Source organism: Sitophilus oryzae, unplaced genomic scaffold (assembly GCF_002938485.1).
Source record: "Sitophilus oryzae breed Bouriz unplaced genomic scaffold, Soryzae_2.0 scaffold_810_pilon_pilon, whole genome shotgun sequence".
NCBI classification, from domain to species: domain Eukaryota; kingdom Metazoa; phylum Arthropoda; class Insecta; order Coleoptera; family Curculionidae; genus Sitophilus; species Sitophilus oryzae.
The window spans coordinates 5,419,457-5,432,565 of record NW_022147429.1 but is presented as its reverse complement, the minus strand read 5'-3'; the positions used below and the strand labels follow the sequence as shown (position 1 = coordinate 5,432,565).

Sequence of the window (13,109 nt, the reverse complement as noted above, 5' to 3'; positions counted from 1 at the left end):
TATGAACCATAGACTATGTCACATACTAGAGACCAAATAGACAGATGGGATGGGGGTAGGGATAAGACCAAAGACATCTAAATATAGGTAGACAGAACACTCCATTCATAAAACTCAATTTTTTGGAATCATACATGGTTTGACACTTTTATGAGAGTTAAAAAGAGATGGGTACATAAATATGACAACACAGTTGAGTTTCGTCTGTCTTTCTGTCATTTCGCTCCATCAGTGGCGTGACGGTGGTGTGGTGTTTTTTATTCAAAATTGTAAAAAAAGTTATTTTGTGTATTTTAATTTGTAATCTACGTAGTAATATCGATAATATACAATGTAGGGGCGTTTGCAACAAGTTTTTTAAGCAAAACTTAACATTATGTTTAGCTTATTTTCTTGCACTATGCTTTAATCTAACTTGAATTTATATTTAAATTAAGCGGTCAAACTTCCAAGCTAGTGGCCACTTAACCTGACTTAGGCACAAAAAATTTGTTTTACGAGGAAGTATTATTATATATTGATATTATATTCCTTTGAGAAAGCTAAAAAGTGTATTATGATACCTCTACGTAAGTTCGATGATTACTTTTGATATCTTAGACGTCGATCAGTAGGTATATTCATTGAAAATGGATTTCCTCAAGAGTGGATGTAAGGAAAAATCATATTGCCAAGAAATGAACCTCCTTAAGTCTTTAGGACAGAGACTTTTAAATGACACTGTAATATATACCCTCGGTTTAATTGAACAAAATCTAGAATATCAAAATGAGAGGTAAGTTGGAATGCTAGTAAATCTAATGTAAGATAAATTAATTATATTTTTACTTTGAACCATCTTTCTTTACTATTTCCAGAAACAACAGCAAAATATTTTTAAATCAACTCTTGTGTATATTAAGATTCTACACTTCAGGGGCTATGTACAGTCTACAGCTTTTTTTATGGGCATGTATGTTTGTTTCTACCACTTCTCGTATTATGTTGCAAAAGTATCCCATGAACTTCCACTGCTTTACCCTCAGTTCATAAAAATGCCTGAATAAGAAACTAGTTACAGAGCAGGAACAATTTTATAGTATATTTGGGTTTCCTTGGATTATAGGGATAGTTGATGGAACACAATGTAAGAAAACATTCACCTGGTAAGTACCTATATGTTATATTTTCGTCAATATTTATCAGCACAAGGTTTCTTATAATTTACAGGGGGTAATGATGGAGAGGTATTTAGAAATAGAAAAGCATTATTTTCCCCAACATTTAAATTACTGGAAATGCTAGTCTTAAAACTATAGACATGATTGCTTGTTGGCGTGGGTCTGTGCATGAAGCCACCATTTTTTGGATATTAAGGACGTATTAAGGACCCGCTTGGAGACCGGTGACTTTTCAAATAAAATCCTGCTTGGTTAGTGGTCCATATATTTACTTATTGTTAGATCATTTATATAAAATATATTCCTTAATTATTTGAGTAGGTATTCAATTTAGAAATATATTACGAATAAGATGAATTGAAAGAATTTTTTTAAAATTAAATGTGAAAATATTCAAAGGATTCATATACTCTATTCATATTTTATTATCTGTTATAAGGTGATAGTGCATATGCATTGAGGGGATATATGCAGAAAGAGAGCTGAAGAACTATATTACTGAAGAAATGTTTCAGAATTATCGGAATATGGAAACGCCACTTTCCAATATGTTTTATGGTATAAGACCAAAATTGCAAACCACAATGTCAGATATTGTTGCACAACAGTGAGTTAAGAAAAATATTATCAGTTTATTAATTATAGAACACAATTTAAAAATTTTAATGTATGTACTTAAATTTTTAGATATTGTTGTTTCAATGTGCTACACAATACAGCCATAATGATACCTGAACAAGAGCTGCCGCCGTTAGATGAAATAAATATGGACCAAATTAATAAGAAGAGAAATAATACATTATTTTGAAAGATTAGAGCAATATTTTTTTAACTTATTCTAAACATGTTTTTATGTTGCTATTAAATCTCTTGAGTATTAATTTCTATAAAATATCATTATTAAATGTATTTTATTCAGAAATAACATACACTACAGTTTTTACATTACAATATAAACAATAATTAAAATTATTAAATAAGTTCTCTTTAAGAACTTCACTGTTCTTTTTTTATTTCAATGTCTAAAAGCAACCCTTTTTTTCTTTAGCTTATGTTCTTCTCTGTTTTGAATACTACTACTTTGAATTTTGCCCATCTCCATATTACAAAAGCCTTTTGTCTAGTAAATTACTATCTTCCCTTTTCTTCTGTTTCTTTGTAACCATCAGTATTGTTTTGAGACTGAAAAAATATCTAATTATATTGAATTCTCTTAAAAGTAATAAAAAATTCAAAAACACAATGAAAGGTTAGTACTTACAATTACCAGTACTCCTTACTCCTATTAGTTTAAGACAATCTATCACCATCGTATGTTTTTAATCCCACAATGCTCTTCTCATTTTTACATTAATTGAATATATTATCTTCCGTTTTTGTTTTTTGTATACGTAGACCTCCACCAGTTAGTCAAAATATATTTTAATAATTGCCTTTCTTTTACATAGATTTATACATATGTTGTAAGCTGTTTTTCTTTGCGACTCTATAATTGGCCTTTCTTTCAAAGTAAGTCCAATAATATACAATTAAATTATTTCAAAATTATTAAAAAGTATGTTGTTCTTATATTTTGATAATTTTTGATATGAATATTTTGTAAATCCATTCTGAGAGTTAAAAATATCAAAAATATTGGGCCAGTTTATGTATCCCTTATAAAATTCATGTTTTCAGTGAATAAAATGACAATGTTAAAGCAAAGGATAGTAGCAGAGGATTAGATTTTTGTGTGGCAGGTCCTTTTAACATTCTTTCAAAAATAGTTTGTGCTGGCCCAGCTAGGGAAGCCTAAAAAAAACATATATTATCTTTGCTAATATTATATCTCTATAATATTATTATTAGTCTTTTTTAGACACATCCAAATTCACTAAAGGGTTTTAACATTTAGACCTGGCTTTGTCATGGAAATTAGAACCTTCCATTAATCGTATTTATGCCACTGTCATATGGATTAGTGTATCATTCACAAAATTAGACCAGAACTAAATTTAAAACTTGTTAATGAATCTTGGCAGATTTTGGCATAATGGCTTTAGGACTAAATTAATAAATGGCTAATAACTTTACATTATTAGAGTTCCCCTCCGCCACTCAGATATATACATATATAGTGCGTCCAAGATAACAATTATAAGCATTTAAATCTCAGAAAGGTAATAGATACAGGGTCAATTAGAAATTGCTTTTAGCGATTTTTATGTTTTTTTGGATCTTCACATAATAACCATTATGTTTTTAAAATGTCACCCTGCATACCTATATTTATACCTTTATGGTCAATTCAGATGATTCACTTATCAAAGATTGTTCTTTTAAGTAATCAATTAATTGATGCATTGATGTTATTTTATTTTTCAATATTCTTAGACCCATTTGTAAAGTATGTATTTTTCATTTTCTTTGTTCCCAAATTTTTATGAGACTTAAATTTCTACATACTATCATTATTATACCTCATTAACATGCTTCTTTCTGAAATTAAATATCTCATATGCTACCAAGGAATACAACAGTTTGTATTGAAATTAAATTTTGGGGGCATATGTAGGTTAATTTAGAGAATTTAAACATATAAATGTATAAAATATGTGCTTTTTAAAAATTGGGAGTTCTACAGGGTGTCGCCAAAAAAGTTACACAACAAAGTTTTGTTTTTTTGTAATGTAATTTGTTTTTTTTGTAAAGTTTTGTTTTTGTAACATTTGATTTTCGGATTCTATGAGAAAAATAAAGGTGAATTTCATTATTGGACTAAAATGTAAGGTTTTTAACATATTTAAAATTTTCTAAAAATGAAAAACAAATTTTAAATTTCAGTAAAAGCTTTATATTGGAATTTACCCGGTATACCCTAATATATAGATAAAATAACTATTGTACTTGAAATCAGTTTACAACAAGACTCAAACAGTTATACAGGGTGACAAAATTAATATTGAATATTGACCACTTTTAAAAGCAAGTTTCTCTTTTATTTGAAATCGAACACTCAGAATACTATTCTGATCTTTTAATTGCAATGTGCATTCATCAATTAATAGAATGCTTTAATGTCAAATGCATGAGTACACAATGTGTAAAGTACCATTTAGGTAGCTGTTACTGAAATTTAAAGTTTATTCATTATTTTCACCAAATGTGAAATATGACAAGCCTTACATTTTAGTATTTTAGACATATGCTTCTTTAATGAAACTCACCTTTATTTCTTTTTTAGAATCCGAAAATCAATTATGTAATATATAGGGTGTTCCATTACAAAAAAAAACTTTGATGCGTAACTTTTTCTGGGGACACCCCGCAGAACTCTTGATATTTCTGTAAAACACTTTCTATTATCCTACATATGCTTCCAAAATTACATTTCAATATAAACCACCGTTCTCTTTGGAGCCTCCGCGTCGTATGAGAGGCGCCACCCTGTATATAATGTACAGATAATTTTTACCTTTTTCTGATAGGACTTCTTGAGCCAATAAATATCCAACTATTGAAAGATCAGAAAATGAGATTTATCTTACTATTCTGTAAACAAATAAAAAACATTAATAATTAATTTTTCAATAAAAATAACTATATTTTTTGTTCTTTAAATTTTTTGTAAATACTAATAATTTTCTTCTAATGGTATTATTAAATTTATCATGGGAAGTTTAAACGAGAAGGTTTTCTAGTGCAAAGAGCAAAAGCTCATGCATATAAAATATATGTATGTAAACAATATTAAAATACATGTATAAAATATATTTTATCAATGTTCTTACAAATTTGAGGGGCCAGCCAAGGAACAAGCCAAACTGCCAGTCCCTCAGCTGGTCTGGAGGCTCATTTACGTAAAATATTTTTTGGGTGGAGTGCGAACTAGAAGAAAACCTAGCCTAAATAACACTAATATTGTTACAATACTTATTAACTGATAAAATGTATTTAACTGCTTTTTACCTGCATGATAAGGCCCCAGCAAAAATGGTAGTATCTATTTGAAGCTCAGCATTTCCTATTTGCCTTCAACCAGTTTATTCGGTGATCATAATATCCCTTTTATCAAACTTATCAGAACAAATTTGATTGCACACTTTTGATTCATTTTCCAAATTCTAGAGTGAAATCCATCACTGTCTACGCTCAGTATTTACAGTAAAGCTACAAAAATACTATTGGTTACATATGCAACACATATATAATATATATTAAGTATAATAAATATATTTGATAAAATATGTAAAATAATAAAAATATGTGGTAAAAAAGGCAAAATTAACCTAAAGGAAAAATCTAGGTTTATACATATATATAGTTATTTTATTATTTTTTTAATTTGAGTGTAGTACAGACTTATATCTTTATAATAAATAACTAATAGATCAATCTTACCTATAATATATGTTACGGTTAATATCTAAAACCTGCTAATAATAACTAGAGCTCAAATATACCATTTAGATCGCAAAAACAGTTTTCTTTCAACATTAGGGGAAGAATTATATAGCTAAAGTCTGAAGCTCTGGTCTGAAGTAATTGTAAAAATGGTGATGGTACCTTTTAGGTACGCCGCTAATCTTAAAGTTATTGATGTAAATTTGATTGATATTCTACAAACAATGTATTAACTGTTTAAGTACGGATACTCGGCTAAATGTTTGATATCACTTCATTATTTATTTTTTGACAAAATTTGAGGTTAGAATATACCTTTTGCTCGCGTCTGCGCGTATGGCTGGCGCAAGGGGCTGGCGGTAACAATGAAATATTGAAAATCTGGATTTTATTTTATTTATATTTTCCTATTAATTTTGAAAAATAGCGATAGCGATTTTGATATTCAAATTTCAGGTATTAACTACCTATAATAGCTGTTTTATTGGTACAGATATTAGCCATAACACACACAATTTTTAAAACATTTATAGCGGTTTCGAATGTGAGTGTAATTCTAATTTAACAATCGAAAACGCTATCTAATAACAAAATATACGCATTTTTGTAATAATCTACGTATAGTTCTAAATAGTAGAGACGCCACTGTTAAAGCTAGAAAGACGTAATGTTACTCAGGGGGGTGACAGTAAACCGGAAAATTGGAAACAGTTATGGCGCGGTTCTACCCAGGCAGAAAGCATGGCCTTCTAGACTGTCCTAGACAAAAATCTGAATATTTCTATATGATTTCTGTCAATTTCTGCTACGGAACATTTTTATGCACGTCGGCGTCCTGTTCCTTTGTCTTTTGTCTGTGTGTCAGCGTCAGCTCCCGAGGCCTCTGGCAAGGTCGAGCGCCATTTTAATTTTTGCCGTTTAGATTTGATTGGAAGTTTGTTTCTGATATTTCGGCTGAAATTTATAAGTACAAAGATGTTTTTGATATAAAGTTCCTTGTTAACACTTTAATAAAGTATATATGATATTAATTACATGAAGAAAATGATGAAATCGACGTTTCTGCGTGTAGTAGGTATGGGCCATATTATATGTAAAAATAGGTAATATATTAACTGTTTTTATATTTTTTTAGCTTTAAACCCAAGGATCTTGGGATATTCTTTGCCAAGGATTTTTCCGTATCTCTACTTTAAAGACTGATCGGTGATTTTGAGCAACTGAAAGCAAGTTATACAAGGTAAATTATGATTATTGAAGTATTATTAGCCTACATTAATTTTCTACAAGATGAACAGATATGCGTAATTACATATTACATAGGTACCTATTATGTATTTTCATAGCAATAATGCTATAAATCTATGTATGTAGATTATTTTTAAAATACAAATGAGGTATTAGATGTATATGTATTATATTTTTTATTCATTTTATTTACATTCAAGTCCTGTTTGATTTAATTCACAAAAGTCTTATGTACCTATATTTATATTTTTTACATATTTTTTTTGATTCCAGGTTTTGTGTGGGTTCCGGTTGCCTTTTTCCTGCTTCCAGTTATTTAGTTTTATGTCCGTGAAGCTGTGAAAACATTTATTTATCTTCAAGTTTCTGTAAGTCAATGCACTGTTACTTTACTAATTCGCTTTAACACAGCATCTCTGATATTATTTAAATATTTGATATTGATACAGTAGTTTATTGGATTATAGCTCTTTAATTGTGTTGATTTGCATATTTACATTGTTCTAAATTCCAAATAAATATTTTTGAGTAATTTTGTTGTATTATTTACTACTAGAAAGAGTAAAAAGTATATTAACCCTCATTTAAACCTCCTGAACAGCCCGCCATTAAAATCCGGAAACGGAAATAAATTTCATAAAATTGAAATTGTCATGTCTATGTCATGTCAAATGTCCCAGCCGCCATATTTGAAAATTAGTTACCCAGGCAGCCACGCTGTTTCCATAATTTAACATTGACTTGACACTTCTTCTTGTATTTATTATTTTATGATGTTACTTACCGCCGAAATATCAATCCAGGGGTAGAATAATCCACCTTTTTACAAATTATGCACTTGCGAACCACCGTAGTTAGTTAAAATACTCCTTTGAATAGTTTTCTTCGCAAAAAACGCAATAATTGCTTGAAAACCTGTTAAAAACCAAAAAAATTCACAACCGCAAAGGAAATCTCGCAACAACGGCCTGTAAAACATTTGATGAATGAAACCGTCAAAAATCAGCGTAATTCCTACAGATTCCTACAATTTGTAGTAAAATCTCAACCACAACGATGCCAAGCGTTGCCACAGTAATTTCCCTAATATATTTTAATATAATAATTTAAACAGAAAAAATAATTTCTAAAAATAATTTCAAAGGTATAATCTATGTATTTTAATTAAAATTATATACCTACACAAATATTTAGTTTAATGTATCTATCGTACCCAAAAAACATTAATAAGAATAATAACATTTTTAACAACAATACTACAATCTATAGGCGCAAGGGAAATCTGTCATCATCGATTTTTGTGCAACACGGTTCGTGATCGCGGTAAAATGTAAGTTGTTTTGTCTCCCTTTATTTAGATGTCTTTGGATAAGACCAGTGATATTTGAGTGATATGGAATATGGACCCTTAAATGGACCAGAGATAATAGACCTGTGTAATAGACTAATAACAGCAAGGCAACTATAAGCTTGACCAATCACATTAGAGTTTTTTGACAAAAGCGGATGCAGAACAGCTGTGAATATACATTTATTACAAACAAAAAAGAAAATCGGTAAAGGTGCGGATCCGGTGGCTGACCTTGAAGCCCATATTTGCTGCATTTGATCATCGATACTACGCAAGCGCACAAGGTCGATGTTGCCAAATTGCAGTTTATTTTCAAATTATTAACAGTTGAAATTTTTTTTTTGAGTGTTAATCAATAATAATACAAATTCTATAATTAATTTTATAATTTCAGATTTATCTTGATATCCAAAATTAAGAAATGATATATAAAATTGTAATAATAATAACATTTATTTATATATTTACATTAGAATTAAAAATTATCTTTTACGGATATTTTCTTAATGGTTTTAAACTTATTAGAATTATTTTATTTCTTTCAAGTTATTTAATTTCTAGTTATTTACAGGCAACAATAGTTTTGATTATATGTATTGATATATTAATTGAAGTACTACCATGACGAGTCTTATAGAACTCTGTTATAGAACAATACACGTCAATGGGAGATAGAGGTAACATTTTACTGTGATTTTACCTATAATGTTACTAATATAATATACTTTTATTATAACGTTTGTATCAAAATTTCTTAAAAATATCAAGTTAGTGGATTATAGCAATTTTAGACATATATTTTATCGAAGAGTGTGGTGATAAGACTAAAATATAATCTTTATGTTTTATCTTTTTCTCTTTAGAAGGGAGATGGTTTGTGTCGTAGAATACATTACAGTATTTAATATCGTGTACTTTGATATTCTTTTCTTAATCTACTGTAATTTCTTGTTTTCTATAATGCCAAATCTTGACAATATGGTGAAGGTTGAGTTCTGATCTTATTAGAACAGTTATTAGTTTCATACCTGTGTTTATATAAGACCAAATTAGATTTAGTTAGTTTGTGATTTATATTAAGATCTTTCTGATAATATTTGTTATGTCTTAATCTTAATACTATATTATGCTTTGTCTGGAAAATAAATGTTAAAATATCTTAATTTTGCATATCCTATTATATTAATTAGGTGTAAGAATAGAGAAATCTTAAGGTAGCAGAAAAATGCAATATATGTATAAGCAGAATTAAACAAGGTAACTGTTAATGTTGCTGAAGCTGATTCTACAATTTTAATTACGGTGGCTAAAAGGCCTTTTAAGGCCTCCGTAGTTTTGATGGAATGTTAAAAAAAACTATTATGAACATGACATGGAGCTACAGCTCTATAAAAAAAGAAAAAACTTGGACACATCCCTTTTAATTTCCCGAATTTTTAATAAAGCCCTTTTTAAACGTAGCATAATAATCTAGAGCAATTAGATTAATTATAGGAATTTAGACTTTTATTTCTATTTAATTTTATTGACTATGAAAATACATAATAAAGCGTTCACGTGTTGTGCGCAATATTAAAATAATAATATAAATAATATACCGCGCACTATGATACTATGATTGAAAAAAATAGCGTCAGCGCCGATGACTATGAAATGAAGATCGCTGGCATTTTATATGGGAAATGTCCTCAATCATCATTTCCCAGCCAACTGGACGCCGTTTTTTCGATCATACGGTATATATTGACAAAAAAAACACTGAAAAGCACATATTTGTTTTCTACTGAAAATATTTCCAAAATAACTTGACATCTGGCAACATCGAAGATGTACGCATGCGTAGTGTCTGTGACTATATGCAGCAAAAACTCGTTTCAAGGTCAGCCACCGGATCCACACCATTACCAGAAAATCAATGAATATCTAAAAACCAAATATAAATTAGTAAAAACCAACCAACCCCACCAAATAACCAACTAGCCAATGAATTAACACCCTCCAAATAACCACGCTAACCAAAGCTTAATAGTTGCCTTGTTAGGGCTAGACACTTCTTATACTAATATAATATCCTTTTTTAGCGTATCGTCAATCAATAATTAATTTCAAAAGATAAAATAAAATAAATTGAACCAGGAAACTTTTTTATTACACAATTGCCAAATCTTAGCCAATGTTTTTTTTAATCTTTGCATTTAAAAATTATTTTGGTTGTCAGAAATACGATAATATCAACAAACTAGAAATACACAACTGAAAATACACAAACATCAAAGTTTTTGAACTATATAAAATTGAGATTCGACATGGATTCGACTGGATTCGCTCTACCACTTATATCCCTATATAATTGCTGTAGTATAGCAAACACCAAAATATAACATTTTGCTTCTTACCAGCTGCTACCTGGCTGCTACCGTCTGCTACCGTGATAGTTATGGAAAAACAAAAAGTTGAGTATACGGACAAAAAGTCGTTTTTTGATAGTTGATTATAGCAAACATAAATGGGATTTCTTAATAACCCGCTAATATTTAAACGAGGGGGAAGCCGTTGGGGAAGTTGGTGTAGAAAAAGGGGGAAGTATGCGAGGAAGTACGGGAAGTATGGAAGAAAAAAAAACCAAACCAAGTAAATAACAATAAAAATTAATAGCAAACCAAGACATAAGATTTTGCTATATCACCTGTTCGACATGTCGACCGTCTTCTGTTATGGACAGACGGGACCGTTTTTGAACATTTCTCGCCGAATTTATTAACTCAGTCGGGGTGAAAGATACCCTCGCATAACCGCTAAGTACTTCTAATTCTTGTCTAGATTATACGGGCAATTTAAAAATAAGAACTTCTAGCAGAATTTAAGCAAATAATGCCCATCCCCAGTCGGTACCGCTGCAATTTTGGTAGTACCGTGAATGCCGTTCGATGTGGTGGCGCAGGGTTGCCATTTATATTATTATTTAAATTTTTCTTTAAATGTTATTAATAACTTTCCTGAAATTTCCTTATTTCGAGCACAGTTTGGTGTGTGTTGATTTTTTGTCTTCAAAAGATAATCTCTGGCAGAATTTTAACGTTTTATTCGGATTTTTCGACACTTCCATTTCGACCACTGGTGAGAAGTCCCAGGGTGGTTTTCACCTTCCCAGAGAAGTTTTTTTTTGTATATCGTTTGTGGCGGAGAATAGCCCTGCGAGTAAGTTATAGCTTTCTTTCTTTTACCTTTTTTCGCATACTTAGAGAAAAAATCATTTATTATATAGATGTGTTCCTTACCAATTTAAGGGGAAGATTTGATATTTTGGGAGTTGTTTGGAGCAACTTACGTTTTGGAAACGAACAGTTTTTATTGGAGTAGATTATGGCGAAGATTTTGAGCAGTTTTTGGTTTTTATGAATGGTTCCGTGAAGGTTTCCTGTTGGAGGCTGGTGTGAAATTGAGGAGCTTTCCCTTTTTCCGCAAATTTACAAGTTTTCTGATGGTTTGAAGCAGTTACGTAATGGATATGGGCCCCAGTACGACACCAAATCAACACTGATTGACTACAGCTTCAGAGCAAAAGCTAAGTACTCATTTACGTTTTGCTTTAGAATCTTTTTGCCTTTTTCTTAACTTTCTACTGAAACTTACCTTATATTGAAACCTCTTTTTTGATGAAACTTAAACAAACGATTACGTTTGATGATTTATATTTAGTAATATTTAATTTAAGTTTCTCTATATCAATATAATATTAATTTATTGTTTTTTTAAATTACTTTTTAATTCACTTTCAAACTGGAGTTATTTAATTATTAATAAATGTACATAGTTTTTTATTAAATTTTGTTGTTTTAATTTGAGATATATCATTACTGAACATCTTTAGCCTGTGGTAATTTTCTTAATTTTTTTAAATATCACCTTAACTTGGCTTAAATTAAGTGGTGCCCAACAATATGCAAAAATAATTAAATGAACCTACACCTATAGGTGCGTATTCATTATCCGAACGAACGAACGAACGAATGAAAGTGCGGTATATTTAGACGGGGACCGAACGCATGCGGCCGTTCGTTCGTTCGTTCGCTCGACCATCCGTTTCGAGTCGGTACATCAAAGGCGTTCGCCAACAAATGCCTCCGGTCTTCTCGTGCGGTCCTATCGTGCGGTCCCCGTCCATACCACTAGCGAACATTCGTTCGTTCGTTCGTGCGGATAATGAATACGCACCTTATTGTTCACCAGACGAAGAGCAGCCGTACGCTGCGGTTTTCTTTTTAATTTTTACCGTCTTTTTTTATAATTTTTCCTAACCTCTTAAAAAATCGCCGCAAACTTTTATTCTTCCGCAAAGATAAACATCCAAAGTCTGGCGGCCTTGCGGTAGGGTTCCCAACCGTCCCGGTTTGGCCGGGATTAACCAGGAATCAGAAAGTTTGTCCCGGCGAAAGTTTTGCCTTGGCCGGGACCTGGAAACTAAAAAAATGTGTACTACACACATAATATATTTTATTTTCTAATATTTAATGTCTTGCTTCAATTATTTAAAAGCTTAAAAATAATTGTCCCGGAATCGCCGATGCTCAAGTTGGGAATCCTACCTTGCGGCCTCGACGGCTAATGGCTGGGCTCTTCGTTAGCTACTCAATTATTCTCGAAATTGGCTGCAAAAATTTGGTGATAACTTCAGCATTCTGAGAGCGTGCCTCGTCTTGCTGGAAAATATGCTTACGAGTACCATTAGGGGTAGATCATTTATAAGGGATCCACAGCACAGAATATATTCTGCATATTCGCACTTGCGTATATTTATATTCTGCGCTACTAGTTAAAAATGGCGAACTTATAAAAATTCTGTATTTCGAAAGGGACTATAACAAAATAACAAGTGTGCTGTAATTTTAAGTTCTTTTTACTTAATTAAAAATATACAGGGTGTCCCAAAAAGCATACAATTTTAAAGATAAAAAATTAAAATTTAA

General features: G+C 30.6%; 2 long non-coding RNA genes across 5 annotated transcripts; one reads left to right on the top strand and one right to left on the bottom strand.

The window, feature by feature from the left end:
* Positions 1 to 176: 176 nt before the first annotated feature.
* On the top strand, positions 177 to 1,997 carry LOC115889010. The gene is made up of 5 exons (XR_004051356.1): positions 177 to 775; positions 858 to 1,145; positions 1,210 to 1,411; positions 1,600 to 1,767; positions 1,848 to 1,997. It is a non-coding gene; the product is annotated as an uncharacterized LOC115889010 (long non-coding RNA).
* Positions 1,998 to 2,052: 55 nt separating this feature from the next.
* Positions 2,053 to 6,223, bottom strand: LOC115889011. 4 transcript variants are annotated; one of them, XR_004051360.1, is made up of 6 exons: positions 5,541 to 6,223; positions 5,109 to 5,309; positions 4,931 to 5,027; positions 4,615 to 4,691; positions 2,422 to 2,951; positions 2,053 to 2,342 (listed from the first exon to the last, which is right to left on the bottom strand). It is a non-coding gene; the product is annotated as an uncharacterized LOC115889011 (long non-coding RNA). The 4 variants fall into 4 exon arrangements; XR_004051358.1 differs by lacking the exon at positions 4,931 to 5,027 and adding an exon at positions 3,423 to 3,638; XR_004051359.1 differs by lacking the exon at positions 4,931 to 5,027 and adding an exon at positions 3,435 to 3,638.
* Between the last annotated feature and the right edge of the window lie 6,886 nt (positions 6,224 to 13,109).